This window comes from Carcharhinus amblyrhynchos, chromosome 12 (assembly GCF_965287045.1).
Source record: "Carcharhinus amblyrhynchos chromosome 12, sCarAmb.v2.hapA, whole genome shotgun sequence".
NCBI lineage: Eukaryota > Metazoa > Chordata > Chondrichthyes > Carcharhiniformes > Carcharhinidae > Carcharhinus > Carcharhinus amblyrhynchos.
In genome coordinates this window covers 28,378,661-28,404,522 of record NC_137335.1, presented here as the reverse complement: position 1 = coordinate 28,404,522, position 25,862 = coordinate 28,378,661, and the positions used below count along the sequence as shown (strand labels likewise).

Here is a 25,862-nt window from a genome sequence, read left to right as displayed (position 1 = left end):
TTTTTCCTGAATCCGCCAGCCTATTCTCTACGTCCCTGTTTAATTTAAATTCTGCAACCAGAAGCATCCACACAGGCCAGCAGTGTATACACAGGACCATTGTATATGGTCAAGGACCATATAACTCCACACACTGATCCCTCACTTGTCCCTTCACCAGTATATAGCCCTTCAGGTGGCACCATTTGCTCCATATAAGTACGTAGGATATTCTTGGCCAGCTTCAACGGCAGTGCTTTTAATTTATCTCCATATACTGAGTCCAAATTCAGTGACACTGCTGTCCCCCTATTCAACTCCATTTTAATTATCTTCCCTTCTATCTAGGGAAGGATCCAGAACCGATAGGTTTCTCCCTGGACTGAAATTTCACAGATTTAAGCTCCTTTGCTTCCGTCGCAGATCCGACGGATTCCCTGTTCTCTTCCTGGCTGGTGCCACCTTATGCTGAGTCCATAGGTTCATCTCTCTCCAGCTACTCCTTTCTCTTTAAGTTGCGCCCTACAATTCTAAGAAATATGCCCCATCTACTTACATTTGTGGCACTGGGCTTCATGAATCTAGCATGTTGATTCTTTGTGGTCAGATTTGCCTCATTGGCAGCATTGTGTGGTGCTTCAGAACTCAGCTGCAACACCCAGCTGTATTGTTTCATTGGCGGCCAACTCCATCATGGAAAATACTTTGAAATCTAGGACTTTTTGTTAAATGTTTCTGTTGGATAGCTTTGTTACACAGGCCACGAACTAAACAGTCTGGAAAGCATCTTGAAGGAACCTGCCAATTTCACAGTGCTCTGTCAATATTTTTTAAATGGCTAGAAATTGAGCGATGGACTCACCTTCCAGCTGTACCCTTTAACAAAACTGAAGATGTTCTGCTATGAGCCACGACAGATCAGCCATGATCTTATTGAATGGCGGGGCAGGCTCGAAGGGCTAGATGGCCTACTCCTGCTCCTATTTCTTATGTTCTTATGTTATTATTGGTGGCTTGGGTGCAAAATGGTTTCCTAACACCTTGCACAATTCCCCAAAGGCTTTCTCCATGAGCTTTTCTGGTTGCACTGGACTTCTTAACATAGCAGACATCTTACTCCCCATGGTGCTAAGAAAGATCGCTACCTTGAGGTCTTCATCTACCTTATTAGTTTTTAAATATGAATGAAAATTCTCTGTTTATAATGTCCAGCTTTCTGTTTCTTCATTGAACGGTCCTATTGCTCCAAATTGGCCTGCCATTTTCTCTTCCACTAGTGGGAATATTTCCTGCCGGTCACATTCAGTCACTACTCGCAGCCTGCTTCCCCTCATTTCCCGTTCTTTGTGTCAGCCACTTCCTAGCCAGTTGTGCTCTCGCTACTCTTCCCGTCAAGAGCCGAGTCGAGTCTCCTCGCAACTGCTTTCCCATGACGATTTTGATGCTCGTGGTCGAGAAACTCTCTCTTATTCTATCCATCAGCTGCACCCAAGTCCATGACCACTGCCTTCAGCCTGATACCTGGTGAATATCTTTTTCTTTGAGGTGTTGAATACAGCCAAATCCCTTTGTGACCACTTCCCTCGCTGCCTAGGCCCACTACCTCATCACTTTGTGCCATTTTCAGAATCTGGGCAATGTCTGATCTTCCTCCCTTCTTCTGAAAATCTGGCGATTCCACGCAATCTATGGGCTGAAACTCAGCCTCATCGCGAGTTCTTATGTACGAGGTCCAATTATGGACTATAAAGAGACACAGGTAAGTAGATGTAAATCAAACAGGAATGGTTTATTCGACATTGTGTAAGTAGCACAGTAGGTACAAGACTGCTCTAACAAGATCCATCCGGGGTGAGTTTTTGCCCTTGGTCACCCAACTTGCTCTCTTAAAAGGGCATAGGCCCAATGACGTACATAACATATTGCACTGTTAGAGACACTGACATTGTTAAACTGAGGTTTTGTCTGTCTGTTGGGATGTATGTAAAAGAATCCAGAGCATGATTTTGAAGAGGAGCTAGCCCTAATGTCCTGACAAGAGTTGAGAACCTGCTGATGAGCACACTGACTGTTGTAGAATTTGTTGTGCTGCTGTTTCATACATTACAACAGTGACTACACTGTACTTCATAAGTCGCAAAGCACTTTGATATCAGGCAGTAGTGAAAACTGCAATATAAATGCAAATATAATCCTTTCACTGAGATGTTAGTTTAGTGAATGCACTCAAGTCTCTGGAGTGGACAAGCTTCTGACCCACAGGCAGGAATGATATCATAGAGTCAAAACTAGGCACAGTGTCAGGCATAGATGCTTGACATAGAAACAAGAAGCAGGAGGAGGCCATTTGGCCCTTCGGGCCTGCTACACCATTTATTTTGATCATGGCTGATCATCAAATTCAATATCCTGATCCCCCTTCCCTCCCATATCCCTTTAGCACCTGGAGCTGTATCTAATTCCTTTGTGAAATCACACATTTCAAATCCTGGCATTCTGGAATAAAAACAAGTGATGCAGTTTCTTAGCATCAGTGAAGAGCGAAGACAGGTTACCAGAAACTGAGAAATTAGGAGCAGCAGTAGACCATTTGGCCCTTCGAGCCTGCTCTACCATTCGATCTGATCATGGCTGATCCTCTGTCTCAATGCCATACTCCCACTCTCTCCATACCCCCTGACACCTTTAGAGTCTAGAAATCCATCTGTTTCCTCCTTCAATATACTCAGTAATTTGGCCTCCGCAGCCTTCTGAGGTAGAGAATTCCACAGCTTTAGCACCCTCGGAGTGAAGAGATTTCTCCTCACCTCAGTGCTAAATGACGGACTCTGAATCCTGAGACTGTGACCCCTTGTTCGAGACAATCCCCTTCCTTCCTAGCCTGAGGAAACAACATCCCAGACTGTGCCACATTTGCTGGACAGATGGGAAGTGGGAAGGGAAGGGATGAAATGAAACTCTAAACCTTGGCATTCTGTGCTGGTGTCCTACTGCAGATATCAGGTGCACAGGGCTGCCTACTTATTTATTTATTACAGGCACTGCTCTCGATGCAGATAATGCATTGTGGGAATGGCAACAAAGCATTCTCCTCAAACTGAATTCTAGTCCAGTTCCTCAGAAAGGATTTACTCAGCTGGAAGTTCTGGAGTAAAATAAATGGTCTTTTTTAATACATATTGACCAGAATTCTGCAGTCTCGTACACTCCGCCATTGTTACCAGTGAGAACAGAGAATTTGGTGCTTAGCCAAATTTCCACTCACTGCAGTGGGACTGGAGAATCTCAGCCACAGACACAGCCAGAGAATTCTGGCAATTATAAACAGCAACAATTGTGTAGGAATTGAGCCTTACATCATGCAACGAAAAACAAACACAAAGAAAACAACATTCAAGCATAAGGGCAAAGTTAAATAACACGATACAGCTTATGAGGACCAACAATAAATACAGTGGTTGGATAGGAAACAGGTAAATTTGAATGGTTGCTGCATGAGGCAACAGTCGAACCTCCAATTGTAATGAGCATAAATTTCCATCCATCAGCATTTGAATTCAATCTGGTTAAATTCTTTTTTTCATTGCATTGTGTTATAGTTCAAAAAGTTATGAAAAGTTGCTTCAAGAACTCAGTTTTTTGTAATTGATGGGGAAATTATTCATTGCAATGTCTACTTGTCATATTACCTTGAGGGATGTTGCTGTCTAACAATATTGGATTTCCCTTCGCTTTTATCACTCTTCCTTTCTCGTCTCACGTCAGAAGTTCAAGGTATTTTCCGTAAGTGTAGGCCTGTACGACAGGAACGTCTTTGCCATTGTCTGAACGTACAATGTGGGTGTAAGGACCAACAGGGATATCACTGGAAGGAACCTTACCCTGTTGGATTAAAACATACAATGTAATAAATAGAGAAGATAGGCAAGAACCAATTTATTTGCCTTACCGTCATAGGGGATGACCTTATGAAAACATTCTAAGTTCAGAACAAGTGTGAAAATGGGAGAGTTTCTGACCCATTTTTTGGCTGAGTCCAAATCTGCGATCTTATGCACTCATAAGAAAAACATGAAAAACCATTTCTTGTCTGTAGGGGGAGGGAGGTGGGGCTTGAATCGACCAAACACTGGTTGAGAGCAGCAGGGGATATCATTGCGCATGTGCAGGTCCTTCTGCTCTGAGAGCAGCAGAGGTCTGTCACTCAGGCTCTGCTACTCTCAGCCAGCCTCCATGGTCTAAAGCAGGCCTCCTCCTCTGTCACCGTGGGAGTCCCCTGGGTTGGATGGGATCTTTTCCAGGTTACTGTGGGAGGCAACGGCAGAAATAGCTGGGGCCTTAACAGGTATCTTCACATCCTCTGACCACAGGCAAAGTTCCAGAGGACTGGAGAATAGCCAAAGTCATTCCCTTGTTTAAGGAAGGAAACAAGGATAATCCAGTAAATTATAGGCTGGTGAGCCTGATACCCATGGTGGGGAAGCTCTTAGGAGAAAATACTGACGGATGCAACATATGCATTTGGAAGAAAATGGATTAGTTAGTGACAGGCAGCATGGTTTTGTACAAGGAAGGTCATGTCTCACCAACTTGATTGAGGTTTTTTAAGACTTGACAAATACTTTTGAGAGAAGGGCGATGGATGCAGTTTATATGGACTTTAGTTCGGCATTTGACAAAGTCCCACATGGCAGACTGATACAAAAATTGAAATCACAGGGGATTCAAAGTGGGCTGGCTCATTGGATACAGAACGGGCTTCATTATAAAAGACAAAGAGTAGCAGTGGAAGAGTGTTTTTCAAAATGGAAATCTGTAGTTAGTGGTGCTCCATAGGAAGCTGTGCTGGACCTCTGTTGCTTGTAGTATATCATATATATAAATGGAGGAAAATGTAGGTGGTCTGATTAGTAAGTTTACGGATAACACGAAGATGGATGGAGTTGCTGATAGTGTCGGGGATTGTCAGAGGATACAACAGGATTTGGAGGGCATCCTGAAACCCATTGTACAAAGAACCTCCAGCTTTTGTTGCGACACTATGGACTTCCTACAGAAACTCAGCACACATGGAGCAGTTGAACCAGGGGCACTCCTCGTCACAATGGATGTCTCAGTGCTCTACACCAACATCCCCCACAATGATGGCATTGCTGCAACTGCCTCAGTACTCAACACCGACAATTGCCAGTTTCCAGGTGCAATTTTACAACTCATTTGCTTCATCCTAGATCACAATGTCTTCACCTTCAACAACCAGTTCTTTATCCAGTCACATGGAACAGCCATGGGGACCAAATTCACACCTCAATATGCCGACATCTTCATGCACAGGCTCGAACAAGACTTCTTCGCCGCACAGGATCTTCAACCGATGTTATACACTAGATACATCGATGACATTTTCGTCCTTTGGACTCATGGTGAACAATCACAAACAACTATATGATGACATCAACAAGTTCCATCTCACCAGACTCACCATGGACTAATCTCCAGAATCGGCTGCATTCTTGGACACACGCATCTCCATCAAGGACGGTCACCTCAGCACTTCACTGTACCGCAAGCCCACGGATAATCTCACGATGCTCCATTTCTCCAGCTTTCACCCTAAACATGTTAAAAGAAGCCATCCCCTATGGACAAGTCCTCCGTATACACAGGATTTGCTCAGATGAGGAGGATCACAACAGACACCTCCAGACGCTGAAAGATGCCCTCATAAGAACAGCATATGGCGCTCGACTCATCGATCGATAGTCCCAAAACACCACAGCAAAAAACCGCATCGACCTCCTCAGAAGGCAAACACGGGACATGGTGGACAGAGTACCCTTTGTCATCCAATACTTCCCTGGAGCGGAGAAGCTACGACATCTTCTCCAGAGTCTTCAACATGTCATTGATGAAGATGAACATCTCGCCAGGGCCATCCCCACATCTTGCCTTCAAACAACTGCCCAACCTCAAATGGACCATTGTCCGCAGCAAACTACCCAGCCTTCAGGAGAACAGTGACCACAATACCACACAACCCTGCCACAGCAACCTCTGCAAGACATGCTGGATCATCGACATGGATGCCATCATCTCCCGTGAGAACACCATCCACCAGGTACACGGCACATACTCTTGCAACTCGGCCAACGTTGTCTACCTAATACACTGCAGGAAAGGATGTCCCGAAGCATGGTACATTGGGGAGACCATGCAGACGCTACAACAACAGATGAATGAACATCGCTCGACAATCACCAGGCAAGACTGTTCCCTTCCTGTTGGCAAGCATTTCAGCGGTCACGGGCATTCGGCCTCTGATCTTTGGGTAAAAGTTCTCCAATGCGGCCTTCACGACACACGACAGCGCAGACTCACTGAGCAGAGACTGATAGTCAAGTTCTGCCCAGATGAGGACGGCCTAAACCAGGATCTTGGGTTCATGTCACACTATCTGTAACCCCCATGACTTGCCTGGGTTTGCAAAACCTCACTTACTGTACTGTCTGGAGACAGTACACATCCCTTTAACCTATGCTTAATGCTATTTCCACTCGCATTGTCTGCGCTTTTAAGACTTGATTAGCTGTAAAGACTCGCATTCTAATCAGTATTCTGTGTGTGCCTTTATATGCCCTGTTTCTGATCAGAACTCTCCTCTCACCTGACAAAGGAACAGCATTCCAAAAGCTTGTGGCGTTTATTATCAAATAAACCTGTTGGACTTTAACCTGGTGTTGTGAGACTTCTTACTGTGTTTACTCCAGGCCAATGCCAGTATCTCCACATCATCGCTGACTTGGCCAGTCTTTATTGCCCATCCTAATTGACCCTGAGAATATGAGTTACCTTCTTGAACTACCACAGTCTATGTGGTATAGGTACATCCACAGTACTGTCAGGGAGGGGATTTCCAGGATTTTGACCCAATGACAGTGAAGGAACAGCAATATATTTCCAAGTCAGGATGATTAGTGGCTTGGAGGGAACTTTCAGGTGGTGGTGTTTCCATGTGTCTGTTACCCTTGTCCTTCTAGATGGTAGTGGCTGTAGATTTGGAAAGTGCTGCCTTACGAGCCTTGGTGAGTTCTTGGAGTGCACCTTGTAGATGGTACACCCTGCTGACACTGTGCTTCAGCAGTGTGGAGTGAATATTTGTGAATAGGGTGGCAATTATGCAGGCAGCTTTACCTTGGATGGTGTCGAGCTTCTTGAGTGTTGTTGGAGCTGCATTCATCCAGGCAAGTAGACAGGAGATCAACCTAGCAGGATAGCATGTCAGGAGCAGGTAATTTATGTCTAAAAATCACACCTAGGGAAGCTACTTGCACGATAAACAGCATAAGCAGCAAGTGACAGGCAGAGTCACAATTAACAGATCAGATCTAACCTCTGCATTCCTACCATATCCAGCCGTGAATGGTGGTGGACAGTTAAACAACTCATTGGAGGAAGAAGATCCACAAATATCCCCATCCTCAGTGATGGAGGAGTTCAGCACATCAGTACAAACAAGAAGGCTGAAACATTTGCTACAATCTTCAGCCAGAAGTGCCAAGTTGATGATCCAACTCAGACTGCTCCAGAGATTCCCAGCATCACAAATACTTGCCTTCAGTCAAATCAATTCATTCCTTGTGATTTCGAGAAACAGCTGCAGGCACTGGTTACTGCAAAGGCAGTGAGACCTGACAATATTCTGACAATAGGACTGAAGATCTGTGTTCCATAACTTGCCATTCCCCTAGCCATAATGTTCCAGTATTGTTATGACACTGGCATTTACCCAACAATGTGGAAGATTGTCCAGGTGTGTCTGATACATAAAAAGCAGGACAAATCCAAATCAGCCAATTTTGGCAACAATTGGTTCTGCAGTTTTAAAGAAATTCTTTCATGGAAAGTGTATTTCATTGCCCAAGACCAGCATCCTTAATTAGCACAACTGAATGGGTTGCTAGGTTATTTGAGAGGGAATTCAGAACGAACTGTATTGCTGGAAGTCTGGAGTCACATGTAGGCCAGACCAGGTAAGAGTAGATTCCCTTTCCTAAAGAATATTCTAAACTAGACGGTCTTTACAACAATAACGATAGTTTCATGGTCATCATTACTGAGATGAACTTTCAATTCCAGACTTGTTAATTAGGTGTAGTCAACCTGCTGTGGTGGGTTTGAAGCTCCATCCCCACAGGCTGTCTATCTGTAAGCAACTGAGCTGTTTGACGTGGCAATCAGTGAAAACTGAGCAGAGTGATTAGCTGCTGATTGCCTAGATTTGGGAAGAGGCAACAGTCTGTATAGCTGCTGGTGGTATAATTAACCCAAATCTTGTCTATCTGTTTTTTGAGAATAGGATTGGAGGCTCTTTTGAGAAAACTTGGTTAGTGAGGGATTGACTGACTCTGCTTGGCTCTGAGGTGTTGATTGGATTTGTCCTGTTTTTTTGTAGGGCAAATTTTCAATTTGTCAAGTTGACACCAGTGTTAATAAGAACATAAGAACTAGGAGCAGGAGTAGGCCATCTGGCCCCTCAAGCCTGCTCCACCATTCAATAAGATCATGGCTGATCTTTTTGTGGACTCAGCTCCATTTACCCACCCACTCACCATAACCCTTAATTCCTTTACCATTCAAAAATTTATCTATCCTTGACTTAAAAAAATTTATTGAGGTAGCTACAACTGCTTCACTGGGCAGGGAATTCCACAGATTCACAACCCTTTGTGTGAAGACGTTTCTTCTCAACTCAGTCCTAAATCTGCTTCCCCTTATTTTGAGGCTATGCCCCCTAGTTTTAGTTTCACCTGCCGGCGGAAACAACTTCCCTGCTTCTATCTTATCTATTCCCTTCATAATCTTATGTTTCTATAAGATCTCCCCTCATTGTTCTGACTTCCATTGGGTATAGACCCAGTCTACTCAGCCTCTCCTCGTAAGCCAATCCTTTCAACTCTGGAATCAACCGAGTGAATTTGCTCTGCGCCCCCTCCAGTGCCAATATGTCCTTTCTCAAGTAAGGGGACCAAATCTGTACACAGTGTGGCCTCACCAGCATCTTATACAGCTGCAATGTAATCTTGCTGTTTTTAAACTCTAGCAATGAAGGACAAAATTCCATTTGCATTTTAATGACCTGCTGTAAACCAACTCCTTGAAATTTCTGCACAATGACACTTAGGTCTCTGCACAGCAGCATGTAGCAATTTTTTACCATTTAAATAATAGTCCATTTTGCTGTTATTCCTACCAAAATGGATGACTGGCCTATAGTTACTTGCCTTTTGTCTACCTCCTTTTTTAAACAGTGGCGTCACCTTTGCTGTTTTCCAATTTGTGGGAACACGTGAGATCCAGCAAATTTTGGTACATTATCACCAGTGCATTTGCTATTTCTCCCGCCATCTTTTCTTATATCCTGGGATGCATTCCATCAGGACTATAAACTTGTCTACCTTTAGCCCCATTAACTTGCCCAACACTACCTCTATGGTGATAATGATAGCCCTCGCCCACTCACTCAAATTATCTATATCCCTTTGCAGACTTTCAGCGTCCTCTGCACACTTTGCTATTTCTACCCATCTTTGTGTCATCTACGAATTTTGACACAATACACTTGATCCCAACTCCAAATCATCTATGTCAATCGTAAACAATTGCGGTCCCAACACCGATCCCTGAGGCACACCACTAGTCATTGATCTCCAGCCAGAAAAACACCCATTTACCCCCACTCTTTGCTTTCTGTTAGTTAACCAATACTCTATCCATGCTAATACATTACCCCTATCTTTATCTTATGTAGCAGTCTTTGGTGTGGCACCTTGTTAAATGCCTTCTGGAAATCCAGATACACCACATCCACAGGTTCCCCACTGTCCACTGCACATGTAATGTTCTCAAAGAATTGCACCAAATTAGTCAAACATGACCTGCCCTTCATAAACCCATGCTGCGTCTTATCAATGGGACAAGTTATATCCAGATGTCTTGCTATTTCTTCCTTGATGATAGATTCAAGCATTTTCCCTACTGCAGAAGTTAAGCTAACTGGCCTATAGTTACCTGCCTTTTGTCTACTTCCTTTTTTAAACAGTGGCGTCACATTTGCTGTTTTCCAATCTGCGGAAACCACCCGAAATCTAGTGTATTTTGGTAAATTATCACCAGTGTATTTGCTATTTCTCCTGCTATCTCTTTTCGCACCCTGGGATGCATTCCATCAGGACCAGGAAACTTGTCTACCTTTAGCCCCCTTAACTTGCTCAACACTACCTCTTTCGTGATAATGATAGTTTCTAGGTCCTCACCTGCCATAGTCATCAATTTTTGGAATGTTTTTTGTATCTTCCACTGCAAAGACTGACACCAAATACCTCTCAATGCCTCAGTCATTTTCTCATTTCCAGTTATTACATCCCCCTTCTCATCCTCTAAAGGACCAATGTTTAATTAAGCCACTCTTTTTTGTTTTATATATTTATAGAAACTTTTGCTATCTGTTTTTATATTCTGAGCTAGTATTGGAGCAGCTTGCCTAGGACCTCTATGACTCTATGACTGGCTGCAGTTAGTTCTGGAACACAAGTTTTTAGATGCAGTCAGGATGTTGATTCAGAGCTTTGATCTGATTCATTTGATGTGGAACTCTTATCTTAGACGATAGCACATCATTTCCATTGTTTCAGATGGATGGAGTTCTGTAGCAGGGTGGCACCTCACTTTCAGTATGACTTATGGTGTTCCTGGCATGTTCTCTTATAACTGTTCACTGAACCAGGATTGATGGTTATACCTGGATGATGGATATGTCAGACCATGAGTTTACAGAGTCTGGTTGATGACAGCTCCTGCTGTTGTCTCATAGATTCAGTTTTGAGCTGCTAGATCTGTTCTGAGTCTATACAATTTAGTGGTAGTGCCACACAATGTGATAGAAGGTGCCCTGAGTGTAAAGACAGTATTTTGTATCCCCTGTTTGCTGGTTATCCCATAAATATGGACATTGACAATGCATCTACAACAGATAAATTGATAAGGACAGGGAGCTTTTCTCTTCATGTTGCTTCTCTTACAAACCTGCCACAACTCCACTCTGACAACTATGTCCTTGAGGATTCTGCTGACCTGATTAGTAGTGGAACTATTGAGTCACTCAGTGATAGACATTGAAGTCCTCTCTCCTATAGAATATTCAGTGATACTGCCAACTTTAACACTTCTTCTGGCTGATGTTCATTATAGAACAAAACTGATTCATCAGTTGAGGGATGATAATGAGCAAGATGATTCCTTTGATATGTTTGACCTGATGTCTTGAGATTTCATAGAATTTGAAGTCAGTGTCAGGATTCCCAAGGCAAGCTCCACCCTACTGTGGACTTCTACATCAATGCTACTGGTGGGGCAGCTCTGCCAGTGAGATGCCCCAGTGATAGGGGTGTCTGTGAAATTGCTGTTGGTGTAATTTAGCACTGATTTGTTTGAAATGACTTGATAACCTGATTCAGTCTGTCACATGGTAAGTTAACACCCATGTGACAACAAGTGAGCACAATAAACAGCAAAATGAAGAATTTCAGATTCATGCTGCTGAAATTAAGGTTTGGGACTGCTGTTGTAAAGCAATGCATCTCTGTCTGACTAGTCTCATGATGTGCTGTGACATCGCCAGAGGCATTTGCAGGATTTTATCCCTCTTCCATGTCGGATTCAATATGGCAACAGCTCTTATATAAATATGCGCTGAGTTGATTCAAAACCCAGTGTGGCACCTCTTCATCTTTTGTCCTGTTGGTAATATTGGTCAAATGTCTAATAGACAACAGGGACACACTCAAAGTTGGTGTGGGTAGGAGTGAATGTGAAACTGCCCAAGATCACCCTGTTAACATGATATTAAGTTGGATGGCCAATTAAGGCCCTCCCAGTGTACAATGTGTCTACTATTAGTTATCCGTGCAGATGGGAGCACGTTGGGTCTATTGCAGACTCAGCCTGAGGTTTAAAAGGAGAGGGGGAGCTCCCTGAAAGTTGCATGAGTTTTGGCAAAAGCTTTGTGGCTGAACACGGCTTCTCTTGTGTGGGTACTGTGTATGTAGAGACTGCTCTCTAGGAATGTCATGGACGCCAGGAGGCCATGGAGGGCAGGAGGGTAAACTGGATGGGGTAAGTGCCCCCATTTTATAGATGAATGTCTGTCTGTATTGGTGAAAGGGGTCAGTGCCAGGCACAGCATCCTGATATCTAGGGATGGAAAGAGTAGGCCGCCCCACCTAACAGATAAGGCCTGGATGGAGGGTGCTGCCAAGGTCATTGGGCACAATGTGATGTGCCACAGCTGTGTACAGCTGGTAAGGGTAAGCACTGTGAGAGTATGGTCCTGTGTGGAGATGGCATGGACCTGAGTGGAGAGGTGTAGTCCGGTTTTCGTTCCTCTGGGCACTCGGATTTGTGTGTGTCTGCCAACTGGCACTGAAGTCTGCCCTGCCAAGGCTGAACTGTCAACCCAATAGCCCATAGTGCATTGGAGGGGGAAGGCGTGCCGCAGTGAAATCATAGAATCATAGGATCCTACAGTGCAGAAAGAGGCCCTTCGGCCCATCGAATCTCCACCGACCACAATCCCACCCAGGCCCTACCCCCATATCCCTACATACTTTACCCACTAATCCCTCTAACCTATGCACCCCTGGACACTAAGGGGCAATTTCTTAGCATGGCCAATCAACCTAACCCACACATCTTTGGACTGTGGGGGGAAACCGGAGTACCCAGAGGAAACCCACACAGACATGAGGAGAATGTACAAACTCCACACAGGCAGTGACCCAAGACGGGAATCGAACCCAGGACCCTGGAGCTGTGAAGCAGCAGTGCTAACCACTATGCTACCGTGCCGCTAAGTGACTAACTAATTGCCCATGTGGGGGATGGGGACATCCAGAATGGTCCTTGAGGAAGATGGAACCCTTTCTATTATCCCCTGTCAGGAACAGACATGTCTCAATACTGCAGAGCGTCACTGAATTGATGGGTGAGTCTCCAAATTGTTGGTCCTGACTAGGACTGAGAGTGATACTCTGGAGTTGAGTTACCATCATCCATCATCTCAGCAGGCCACCTACCATGTCTAATGACAATGAAGAGTGAATTCACTGATATTGTGTCTTTCTTCCACAGGTGTGCTGACTGCACTACCCGAGGACCCTCCATCAGGCTCTCATGAAGACATTGCTCCTGAACCTCCATCACGCTGCATTTCTATAGCAGATACCAATGCAAATGTTAACATGTTGGTGGCAGTTATGTCATTAGCTCTGTGGGTAGTGCACTCTGTATGAGGTAGTGACAGAGGCAGAGAGGTCCCAGGGTGCTGACAGTGGGAGCACTGCTGGAGACTGGGACTATGCTGACTCAGAAGTAGATATGGAGCCTCTAGACTTGTCCATCAGATGGCAAATTCTTCATGTCCAGCAGGATGTGTGGGGAGATCTATATTAAAATAGCCCACTTCCTAACCAGGTTAATAATTTCATGAACTTCATCTTTACTTAATAGCTTCCAGTGAGGGATTTTTTTCATGTGTTTCCTGAAGTCTACATAAATATCGATAGACATTTCATTATTTTAACAACCTCCTCAAATAGTCAATTGGATTTGTCACATGACCTTACTATTAGCAAATTTATGCTGGCTCTCTGGTCAGCTGAATACTTTAAATGTGTTCATCTACGCTATCCTTAACTGTAGCTTCTAGTATTTTACAGAGAGATAACAGAAATCAGGCTAATTGGCCTAGAATTTCCTTGTTTTCCATTAGCAATTGTCCAATCGAAAAGAGCAGTTTGTAAATTGATTAAGCTTTGAAGGTTGGTCAAAAAAACAACAAATTTACTCTGACTCAAACTGGAAAGCAGATATTTCCAGCACATTAATGCTCTCTTACCATTGCATCGTATTTCAGTTTGTTCATGAAGTGGGCAGCCTCAGTACCTTTGTAATAATTGAACCAGATGGTTCCCTGGTACTGATCCCCGGCATCCAACAGCAGCACATTTTTCTCCTGCTTCCTGATCTCTCGAATTTTAGTTAGTCTCCTGGCCACACCTGCATAACAGTTTGACCTGCACTTGCTCGAATCCTCGCTGGTCTCCTCCACCCTGGTGTGCACATCGTTAGTGTGGAGAATCGTGAGCTCAAAGGAAAGAGTGCCCCAAATGCTGAGCAGCCAAAGAGCCAGCAGCAGTGCAGAGGAACAGCCCATTCTGAGCGAGAGAGCTGCTAGTGCCTCATGGCTTTGAGCTGCTCACCTTCACAAGAACACAAGCCTTGAATGTTCTCTTACAGACAAGGGATAGGGGGACCCTCAATGTAAATCACAAGGAGCTTATTGATGACCCCGAGAACTGCAGATTAGCTGCAGAAATTTGAGAACATTTCTTCGACTCATAGGATTATAGAATCCCTATTGCAGAAGGAGGCCATTCGGTCCATTGAGTCTGCACTGACTGTTGTTCATCCATCGTCATCAAAGAGGACCTTGACACCATTAGTCATTTTGAGGCTGGATGCGGTGTGTCCGAAGATGACTGATCAGGCCAATACGGGCATGGAATGTCCTGGCACATATTGGACAGACTTGTGTAGACAGTAGTTGTTGCGCTGGTGGCTCTGGACTTGCGCAGCTCGCGCTTAAGTTGTGCTTCAACAATACACCTTGCTTCGTAAGCTCGACAGCCTTTGTGGATGAGACAGCGCCAGGTAGGGCAGTTTTGTACCAGCGTTTCCCAGGTGGTCATGTCAATGTCTAGTGACTTCAGGGAGGCTTTGAGTATGTCTTTGAAATGTTTCTTCTGTCCTCCATATGAGCGTCTTCCAGCAGAGAGTTCCCTAAAAAGGAACTGCTTGTGTATGCGCTCATCTGACATACAGATGACATGACCTGCTCACCGGGTCTGCGCTCTCATTAGCAGTGTGTGGACTGATGGTAGACTTGCTCTAGAGAGAACTTCAGTGTCTGGTACTTTGTCTTGCCAACAGATGCGTAATATTCTGCGAAGACAAGTCATGTGGAAATGATTGAGCTGTCTTGCATGCCTTCGATACACAGTCCACATTTCACAGGCATACAGGAGGGTAGTGAGAACCACGACGCTGTAGACCTTCAGTTGTGTTGCTGGGCTGATTCCTCGATGTTCCCATACAGTGGGGCACAGTTTACTGAAAGCAGAACTTGCCTTTGCTATTCTGCGGTTAACTTCAGTATCAATAGTCACTGCTCGGGAGAGGGTGCTGCCAAGATAAGTGAACTGGTCCACTGCCTGTAGTTTTTGCCCTTTGATTGTGATTATGGGTTCTGTGTACGGTGCATGAGGAGCAGGCTGGTGCATGACTTCGGTCTTTTTAATGTTGATGGTGAGTCCAAAGTTGTCACAAGCCGTGGAAAATTTGTCCATACTGACTTGCATCTCTGGCTCTGAGCCAGTATACAGGGTGCAGTCAATCGGCAAAGAGGAAGTCTCTCAGAACAGTCTCTTTCACTTTGGTAATAGCTTGAAGTCTCCTCAGGTTGAAGAGTTTCCCATCCACTCTGTACTTGAGGCTGACTCCAGCAACACTGTCCTGGAAGGCATCATTCAACATGGCGGTAAACATCATGCTGAACAGTGTGGGTGCGAGCACACAGCCCTGTTTGACACCATTGGTGACTGGGAATGCCTCAGAGGATTCTCCGCCATTCAGTACTCTGGCCATCATGGAACTGGCGTACCATCTGAATGAATTTGGAGGGGGGGGGGGGCAGCTGAACTTTGACATGATCTTCCACAGGCCTTGTCAGCTTACAGTGTCGAAGGCTTTCATGAGGTCGACAAAGGTTATGTAGAGCTCATGATTCTGCTCCTGATACTTTTCCTGAAGTTGCCGTGCAGCAAAAATCATGTCAGTCTCACGACCTTTGTGGAAGCCACACTGTGACTCTGGAAGCAGGTCCAGCTCCAGATGAGTGACCAGACGATTTAGCAGGACTCTTGCGAGGGTTTTCCCTGTGACGGAGAGCAGCGAGGTTCCTCAGTGGTTGTCACATACTTGCCGATTGCCCTTCCTCTTGTAGAGGTGTATGATGGAAGCATCTTTAAGTTCCTGAGGATTGGATCCTTGCTTCCAAAAGGACTGGAACAACTCGGTGAGCTTCTCGATAAGTACAGGACCAGCAGCTTTATAGATCTCTGCGGGTATGGCATCTGCCCCTGGGGCTTTGCCACTGGATAGCTGGCTGATAGCTTTCGTGACTTCGGCTACTACCGGTGGGTCATCCATGGCGCTGTTGATATCAACCTGGGGAATCCTGTCTATTGCCTCATCGTTAGTAGATGACGGTCAGTTGAGGACGGCTTCAAAGTGTTCAGATCTCTGCAGGATCTGAGTCCCCTCTGTAATGAGAGTTGTACCATCTGTACTCAGGAGGGGGGAACTCCAAAGAGATTGAGGTCCATAGAGAGTGTTGAGAGCTTCATAGAACCATTTCAAGTCATTTCTGTCAGCGTATCCCTGTATTTCATCTGCCTTGGCGCTCAGCCAGGCATCCTGCATTTTATGCAGTTTAATCTGGACTGTCCTGCGAGCACTGGTAAAAGCATTTTTCTTGGCAGCTGAAGATGGGTCGTTCTGACAGGCCCGATGAAGACGGTGCTTTTCAACAAGTAGAGCCTGTATCTTTCCTCATCATTCTCATCGAACCAGTCATGCTGCTTGTGGGTGGAGGGCCGGAGCACCTTCCGTGCAGATGAATGTACAATATCTCTGAAGCGTTCCCAGTCATCCTCAGCACTGCCTGCCAGGTGTATGTCAGCAAGCTTGATTTCTAAGTCTTTAGCCAGAGCTGAAGCTATGCTGGGGTTCTTTAGCTTGGCCGCATTGATTCTTTTCATAACCTTGCTTCCATGTGGTCGCCTCTTGGGTCTGATACAGAGCCTCATTTTGGAGACAATGAGCCTGTGATCTGTCCAGCAGTCAGAACCACACATGGCCTTGGTCACTCTGACATCCTGCCTGTCTTTTCTCCTGACAGTGACATCGTCGATAAGATGCCAATGCTTAGAATGGGGGTGCATCCAGGAGGTCTTGTTACGGGTAGGCAGACGGAAGGTTGTGTTGGTGATGAGGAGGTCATGTGCTGCACAGGTCTTCATTAAGAGCAGGCTGTTACTGTTACAGTTGCCCACTCCATGCCTCCCAATGACTCCCTGCCAAATTGCAGACTCACACCCTACTCTTGCATTGAAATCACCAAGATCAGCTTGTTGGTGCTGCTCACTGCTGATAGTAGGGCATCTAGTTCTTCGTAGAATTTGTCTTTTATCTCGTTCAGGTTGTTAATTGTGGGGGCAAAGGTGCTAATCAGGGTGGCTTGACTTCTGCTCTGTAGTGGAAGCTGTAATGTCATAAGCTGGTCGTTCACACCCTTGGGTAGACTAACAAGTTTCTGAACAAGGTGACTCCTGACGGCGAATCCAACTCCAGCATCACGACATTCATCGCTGCCGCGACCGCTCCAGTGTATCCGTATCCACCTCCAGTTTCAGTCAACTGACCTACATTGGCAAGACGAGTTTCGCTCAGGGCTGCAAAGTCAATGTTGTATCTTGCAAGCTCTCTGGCACCTAAGGCTGCTCTTCTCTCTGGTCTGTCTGCTGTAGGGTTGTCCAAAAGCGTGTGCACGTTCCAAGTGCTAATGGTGAGCGGTGTCACCTTGTGTTTTATTTTGTTTGTTCGACCGCAAGATGGGATCCCCGCCAGCCACGGTAAACTGGCCAGCATGCAGTGAAGCAGGCAATGTTTAGGGCACCTTTTCTGGCCCCTTCCTCATTCTACGGAGGTGAGCAGTGCGTTCCTGAAGAGGACTGCTCAACCGCCCAGGTAGGCGCCGAGTTCCACTGCTGCTTCGATCAGCGAAAAACAACCATTAGACCTGAGCCGCCTGCGTGCAGGTCTGTGACTACAGCTCCTAGTGTATCCACGCCTGATGCTTCGTCGCTCGCCCATCGCCACAGGACTTCAAGGGTTGAACAGGACACTGAAGATGATGATGATGGTGTCGAAACTAGCGCTTGATTTGGATTAAAGTGAGGGAGAGTTGCGCAGCATCAGCCTCACTCTCCCTTCCCAATCCCCACCTAGATCCAGTGACAAGACAAGAGTCAAGACAGCTGGAGGTGGGACTAGGCTCAGTGGATGACCAGGATGTCTTCTGTGTCTTGTCCTGCTCTTTGTGTTCCATGACGCTTGCAGAGGCCGCCTTCTTGACCGTTGGACTCAATCCACCGGACTCTGTCTTCACATGCTGGGATAGACATCTCCCCAACTCACTGAGGGTTGAGACCTGTCAGCTACCCTCACCAGGTTTAGCTGGCTTGTCGAGGCCATTGCCCGGGGTGTGGCTGCTGTCGCATGCAAACAGCTACAGGGAGCCACAGGTGAGAGCTGAGAGCCAGGTGGGGACAAAAGATGGACAAATTGCCCTGAATGGATGCGACATATTCCCCCAGCAAAGGTACTACCCCTCCCTGACACCCCATACACGCGCCCCATACTGCACCGACTACAATCCCACCCTATCCCTGTAATATATATATTTATCCTGCTAATCCCCCTGAGCTAGGGTGAATTTAGCAAGGCCAATTAACCAAACCCACACATCTTTGGACTATGGGAAGAAACCGGAGCACTTGAAGGAAATCCACACAAGGGAGAATGTGCAAACTCCACATAAATTTGTTCACAAAAAGCTACAGATTTTTAATTGCACGTACCATATTCAAATCTCTGCATTTCCCCCACATTGAAGAGTGGCTGGAACTTTTCACACTGACAGTTCATGCCTCCTCTTCAGCTTATCACAGGTCACTGACAGTCAGTAGCAATGAGCTGAGAGTGTTGAGGCTGACTTGAATACAGCCTGTATTCAGCCAAGGTCCAATCTGCTGCCAAGTCTTTGGAACTTCTTCCTCAGAATGAGGTGGAAGCAGAGTCTTTGAATATTTTAAAGGCAGAAGTAGATAGATTCTTGATAAGCAATGGGTGATGATTAGCAAGAATGTGAAATTTAGCGAGAATGTTAGGTTGAGATTACGGTCAGATCAGCCATGGTCTTATTGACTAGCAGAACAGGCTCAAGGGGCTGCGTTGTCTACTCCTGTTCCTAATCCATGTGTTTGGCTGGAAGTGAATGTAAAAGATTCCCAGGAACTTTATGGAAGATCAAGGAAGTTGTTCCTGATATCCTGGTGAATATTTACCCTTAAACCAGCAACACTAAAAGATCTGGTCATTATTGCATTTCTTTAAGTGTTTGCTGTGTGTAAATTGACTGTCAGGTTATCTACATCACAATAATAATCACACTACAAAAGCATGAAGCACGCTGGAATATCCCAGTTGTGAAAGTTATTTTATAAATAAGTCTTTCTTTCCCACTGAAGCCACAGACTTGTTCATCTGAATTTGAAAGTGTGTTAGGAACACTGATCCTCATTCTCCAATGATCTCCTGACTTCACCTGGAGATGAACTAGTTTCTAATCACATTTTTTAAAATTGTGACAAATGGCTTTTAATTGAGAACTGGAAGCAATGAGACAAAGGGTTTGGATTGCTAACTCTGGTCAGACATATTCCTTGCAGCTTCATCACAAGTCAACATGACAATTGGTTACCGTTGTAAAGTGAGACAACATTGACCTTGAGATAACATCATAACTCCTTGCACTGTTCCACCAGTAAAATGATGGACAGAAGATAAGCACACAAAGCCTTGACAATCCGACAGACTGTCTCCAGGGATATACAAACCTAGTAGCTGATAAAAGATAAATTGGACTCACTGTTCAGTGTTTCAGGCTATTGGCAGCATTAATTACTGGGTGTTCCAGAATGTTCTGGGATGAATGATAACATTAAGAGAGTTGATAAACTTGTTCTGTCATCATTGAGGCATAGCCTGATGATGCCCTGCACACACAGTGGGACCATTTTCAGAAAAAAAGGGGTGAAGTAGGATTTGGACTGCAGTGGACTGAATCCTTCCAGATATCAACTGTATGATCTGAATGCCATGCTGGAGATCCCACAGGAGTTAGAATTGGACCCTGCAGGCTCCATGCCAGAATTCCTAATGTGGACCAGATCAAAAGTTGCATAAGTTATTTCTGTCCTTGCAGAATCATAGTTTCTTTTTTGATTTTCCTGTTGGGAATCCACTCTCCTGTCAAATTTGGGAGTAGCAAGCTCAATCTGGTACGAAACTTTCATCCCATTAATTGCTCTCTTTGTCCTCTTTGAAGAGGCCCAATTATGGTTGATAACTATAAAAAACTGTCAACAATAAACATGGATGAAAGACTTCAGGTTGGCCAGGTGTTCCTGCTCTGAAGCCCCGGATGACCAAGATGCTATCTAGGTAAACTGTTACCTTGGATAGCCCTTGAAGGATGCTTTCCATAACTCTCTGGAAGATGGCACACGCTGATGAAACCCTAAAAAGTAAATACGTATACTCATAAAGTCCCATATGTAGATCGATTAATACATATTTCTGGGAGGACTTGCCCAATTCAAACTGAACTCAGGCATGGTTTATGTCCAATTTCGAAAATGTCTTGCATTCTGTTAACCTAGCATACAAATCTTTGAGCTCTGGCATGGGGTACCAATTACAATTGGAGACCCGATTAACTGACAGCTTTTAGTCTCCACAAGACAAAATGATTCGTTGGGCATAAGAACAGTGATTAGGCGTGTGATCCATTCTGTAAATTGCACAGGCTTTATTAAATCCAAGCTCTCAGTGCGCTGTGGTTCAGTTTTTACCTTCTCCAGCATGGAGTAATGGACTTGCCTGGCTCTGAAATACCTCAGTGTAGCATTGGGGTCAACATAGATCATGGCCTTGGCTCATTCTATTTTTCTCAGGCCCTCTTAGAAAACTTCAGGGTAGCTGATAGCTTCATTTAGTCCCCCTACGCCCAGCCTAAAGATCTCCAACTAGTTCAGCTGGATCTTCTAGAGCCAACCTCTCCCCCTTAGGGTTGGTCAATGCCCCTGTACAACAATGAGTAGGAGATGGGCTGATTGCTGCGTCTGCCTGTATGTTACTGGGGCCATTGTGATGCCTTTTATTTGTAGAGGTTCCCCTGTGTAGGTGGCTATTCTGGCCTTCGTATCTTCCAACATTCAGAACTGGATGCCTGATTGGAGTTGATTATAGGTCTGTTCCCTTACAACGGAGACTGTAGCTCTCATGTCCACCTCTATCTTCAAGGGATGGCCATTCACTAATAATTCCATCCTTATCAGGCAACTTCCATTGAGCAATTTAGTTCCGTTGTTGTGTCCCTGTCTGTGGAAGAGGGGATACCAGCATGATACACTTAGATATTGGCCTAGGTTTTCATCCGAGGCAGCACGTGTTTTGTCTGTTCCTGAAACTTCACTATGGTGGTATTTCTTGACAGTACTTGCACTTGTCACCTGGCAGCTGCACCTTTCTGCAGTATGTTCTGTAATACTGTTGGGTCCTTACTGCCTTTTCTTGACTGACAGTTTAAAGAGCAGGAACAAAGAACAGTGACAGTTTAAAGAGCGGGAACACAGAACGGCCACAGTTTAAAGAGCAGGAACACAGAGCAGCGACAGTTTAAAGAGCGGAAACACAGAGCGGTTACAGTTTAAAGAGCGGGAACACAGAGCGGTTACAGTTTAAAGAGCGGGAACACAGAGCGGCGACAGTTTAGAGAGCGGGAACACAGCAGCGACAATTTTGAGAGCGGGAACACAGAGCAGCGACAATTTTGAGAGCGGGAACACAGAGCAGCGACAATTTAAAGAGCGGGAACACAGTGCGGCCACAGTTTAAAGAGCAGGAACACAGAACGGCCACAGTTTAAAGAGCAGGAACACAGAACGACGACAGTTTAAAGAGCAGGAACACAGAGCCGCAACAGTTTAAGGAGCAGGAACATAGAGTGGCGACAGTTGGGAGTCTGGGTGGAGAGGATGGCAGTTAGGGCAGTTCAATGCTCCTCTTGCAGAATGTGGGAGGTAAGGGTCACCTGTGGGAGGTGCATCCAGCTCCAGCTCCTCAGAGACCACCTTAGGGAATTGAAGCTGGAACTGGATGAACTTCGGATCATTTGGGAGGCAGAGTGGGTGATAGATAACAGTTATTGGGAAGTGGTAACATCTAAAAATGAAGCTAGCTGGGTGACAGTCAGCAGAAGGGAGGGGGGGAAGCAGTCAGTGTAGGGATCCCCTGTGGTTGTTCCCCTCCAAAATAAGTATACCATTTTGGATACTGTGGGGCGGGATGACCTTCCAGGAGTAACCAGGTCTCTGGCACGGAGTTGGGCTCTGTGGCTCAGAAGGGGAAGGGGGAAAATAGGAGACCAATAGTAATGGGAGACTCAATAGTTAGAGGCACAGACAGGCAGTTCTGTGGGCGTGAACGAGACTCCAAGATGGTAGTCTGCCTCCCTGGTGCCAGCGTTCTGGATGCCTCTGAGAGGATAGAAAGCATCCTAAAAAAGGAGGGTAATCAGACAGACATCAGTCCATACTGGTACAAATGACGTAGGCAGAAAGAGCAGGGAGGTCCTGCAAGAGCAATTTAGGGAGTTAGGTCGAAGGCTAAAAAGTAGGATCTCTAAGATAGCAATCTCTGGATTGCTCCCCAGGCCACATGCTAGTGAGGCTAAGAACAGGGAGATTGTGCAGCTGAACACGTAGCTAAAGAACTGGTGCAGGAGGGAAGTCTTCCAGGGAGGATGGACCTGTACAAGAAGGATGGTTTACACCTGAACTGGAGGGGCACCAATATCCTGGCTGGGAGGTTTGCAAGTGCAGTTTGGGTGGGTTTAAACTAATGTGGCAGGGGGCTGGGGATTGGAACAATAGCGTAGAGACTGGGGACAAGCATACGGCCAAGACAAGGCTACCTAAGAGGAACAGCAACCTGGGGGAGGATGAACTCAGTGGGCATGGAAGACTGGAGTGCATCTACTCCATCTTGAGGGGAATTGCTTGATAGAGCAGACGCAGCACGGTTTTGTTAAGGGGAAGTCGTGTCTGACAAATTTACTGGAGTTCTATGAGGATGTGTCTAGGGCGGTGGATAGAGGAGAGCCGGTGGATGTGGTCTTTCTGGATTTTCAGAAGGCGTTTGACAAGGTACCTCAGAAGAGGTTATTGCAGAAGGTTGAGGGACATGGAGTTGGGGGTAGGGTGTTAGCGTGGATAAAGGATTGGTTGTCAAATAGGAGGCAGAGAGTGGGGGTCAGTGGGTGCTATTCGGATTGGCGGATGGTGACTAGTGGGGTGCCCCAGGGGTCGGTGCTGGGGCCTCAGCTATTTACCATTTATATAGATGATCTGGAGGAGGGAACCGAGTGTAGGGTGTCGAAATTTGCTGATGACACCAAGATTGGTGGAACGGCAAATTGCGCGGAGGGTGTGGAGAGTCTGCAGAAGGATCGAGATAGGCTGGGCGAATGGGCCAGGAAATGGCAAATGGAATTTAATGTTGGCAAGTGTGAGGTGGTCCACTTTGGTAGGAATAATGGTAGGAAGGATTATTACTTACGTGGCGAAAAACTGCAGCAGGCGACGGTGCAGAGGGACCTCGGGGTCCTTGTGCATGAGTTGCAAAAACCCAGCTTGCACGTACAGCAGGTGGTCAGGAAGGCGAATGGGATGCTGGCCTTCATAGTGAGGGGGACTGAATATAAAAGTAGGGAGGTCTTGCTGCGGCTGTATAGGGCATTGGTGAGGCCGCAGCTGGAGTACTGTGTGCAGTTTTGGGTGCCGTACTTGCGCAAGGATATTTTGGCCTTGGAGGGAGTGCAGAGGAGGTTTACTAGGCTGATGCCGGAGTTGAGGGGGTTGAGCTATGAGGACAGGCTGAATAAATTAGGCTTGTACTTGTTGGAGTTTAGAAGAATGAGGGGAGATCTCATTGAGACGTATAAGATGATGAATGGGATGGATAGGATAGAGGTGGAGAGACTCTTCCCGCTCAGAAAGGATAGTAGGACTAGGGGGCACAGCCTCAAGATAAAGAGGGTGCGGTTTAGAACGGAGTTGAGGAGGAACTTCTTCACTCAAAGGGTGGTGAATCTCTGGAATTCTCTGCCCGTTGAAGTGGTGGAGGCTACCTCGCTAAATATTTTTAAGACACGGGTTGGTGGGTTTTTGATAAGAGAGGGGATTAAGGGTTATGTGGAGAGGGCGGGAATGTGGAACTGAGCCACGACAGATCAGCCATGATCTTATTGAAGGGCGGGGCACGCTCGAAGGGCTAGATGGCCTACTCCTGCTCCTATTTATTATGTTATTATGTACTCCAATGTAAGGAGTGTAACGGGCAAAATAGATGAGGTTAGAGTCTTAATGCATGCAAGGATGTAGTTGCAATGACAGCAACTTGGTTAAAAGAAGGACAGGACCAGCAGCTGAATATTCCGGGGTATAAGTGTTTTAGGCAAGACAGAGGAGGGGCTAAAAGAGGTGGGGGAGTAGCAATACTAGTTAGGGAGCATTTTACAGTGGTACACAGGGTGGAAAATATGGAAGGATCATGTAACAAGACACTGTGGGTAGAGCTCAGAAACAGGAAGGGCACAGTCACTATGCTGGGGGTATACTACAGGCCTCCCAACAGCCCACAGGAAGTTGAGGAACAGGTATGTAAGGAGATTCTGGTCAGATGTAGAAAAAATAGAGTTGTGATGTGGGAGACTTTAATTTCCCTCATATAGACTGGAAATCGCTTAGGGCTGGGGTCCGGACAGGGAGGAATTTATAGACTGTGTCCAGGAAGGTTCTTTGGAACAATATGTTGCTAGTCCAACTAGAGAAGGAGCTATACTGGACCTTGCACTGGGAAATGAGCCCAGTCAGGTCATCAAAGTTACAGTGGGGGAACACGTAGCGAACAGTGACTGCAATTCTGTAAACATCTTAATAGTCATGGAAAAGGATGAGTGTTGTCCTATGAGTAAGGTGCTGAATTGGCTAACTACAGCCAGATTAGGCAGGATTTGGTGGCTGTTGACTGGGAGAGGCTGTTTGAGGGTAAATCCACATCTGGCATGTGGGAGTCTTTTAAGGAGCAGTTGATAGGAGTGCAGGACAGGCATGTTCCTGTACAAAGGAAGGACAGGAAAGGTAGGATTCGAGAGCCATGGATAACCAGGGGAATTGTGGGTCTAATCAAAAAGGAAAAAGAGGCTTACATAAGGTCTAGGCAGCTAAAAACAGATGAAGCAATGGAGAAATACAGAGAGAGTAGAAAAGAATTCAAACAGGGAGTTAGAAGGGCAAAAAAGGGTCATGAAATGTCCTTGGCAGACAGGATTAAATAGAATTCCAAGGCTTTTTATACGTATGTTAGGAACAAGAGGATTGTCAGAGAAAGAGTCAGACCTCTCAAGAACAAAGGAAGGGAATTACGCTTAGAACCCAAGGAAGCAGGTGAGATCCTAAATGAATACTTCGTATCAGTATTCACAAAGGAGAGGGACATGTTGATTGGTAGTATCTCAGAGGGATGTGTACACCCGTTAAAACAAATCACAATTACAAGGGAGGAAGTGTTAGGTGTTTTAGGAAGTATTAGGGTAGACAAATCCCTAGGGCTAGATGGCATCTGTCCTAGATTACCGAGAGAGACAAGAGATGAAATTGCTGGGCCTCTAACAGAAATCTTTGTTTATTCATTGAACACAGGTGAGGTCCCATAGGATTGGAGGATAGCAAATGTGGTCCCGTTATTTAAGAAGGGCAGCAAGGATAACCAGGGAAATTATAGGCCAGTTAGTTGACATCCGT

The 25,862-nt window shown here is 45.6% G+C and overlaps 1 pseudogene; it reads right to left on the bottom strand.

The window, feature by feature from the left end:
* Positions 1-15,924, bottom strand: part of LOC145350705 (5'-nucleotidase-like) — a 45,474-nt pseudogene extending 29,550 nt beyond the window's left edge.
* Between the last annotated feature and the right edge of the window lie 9,938 nt (positions 15,925-25,862).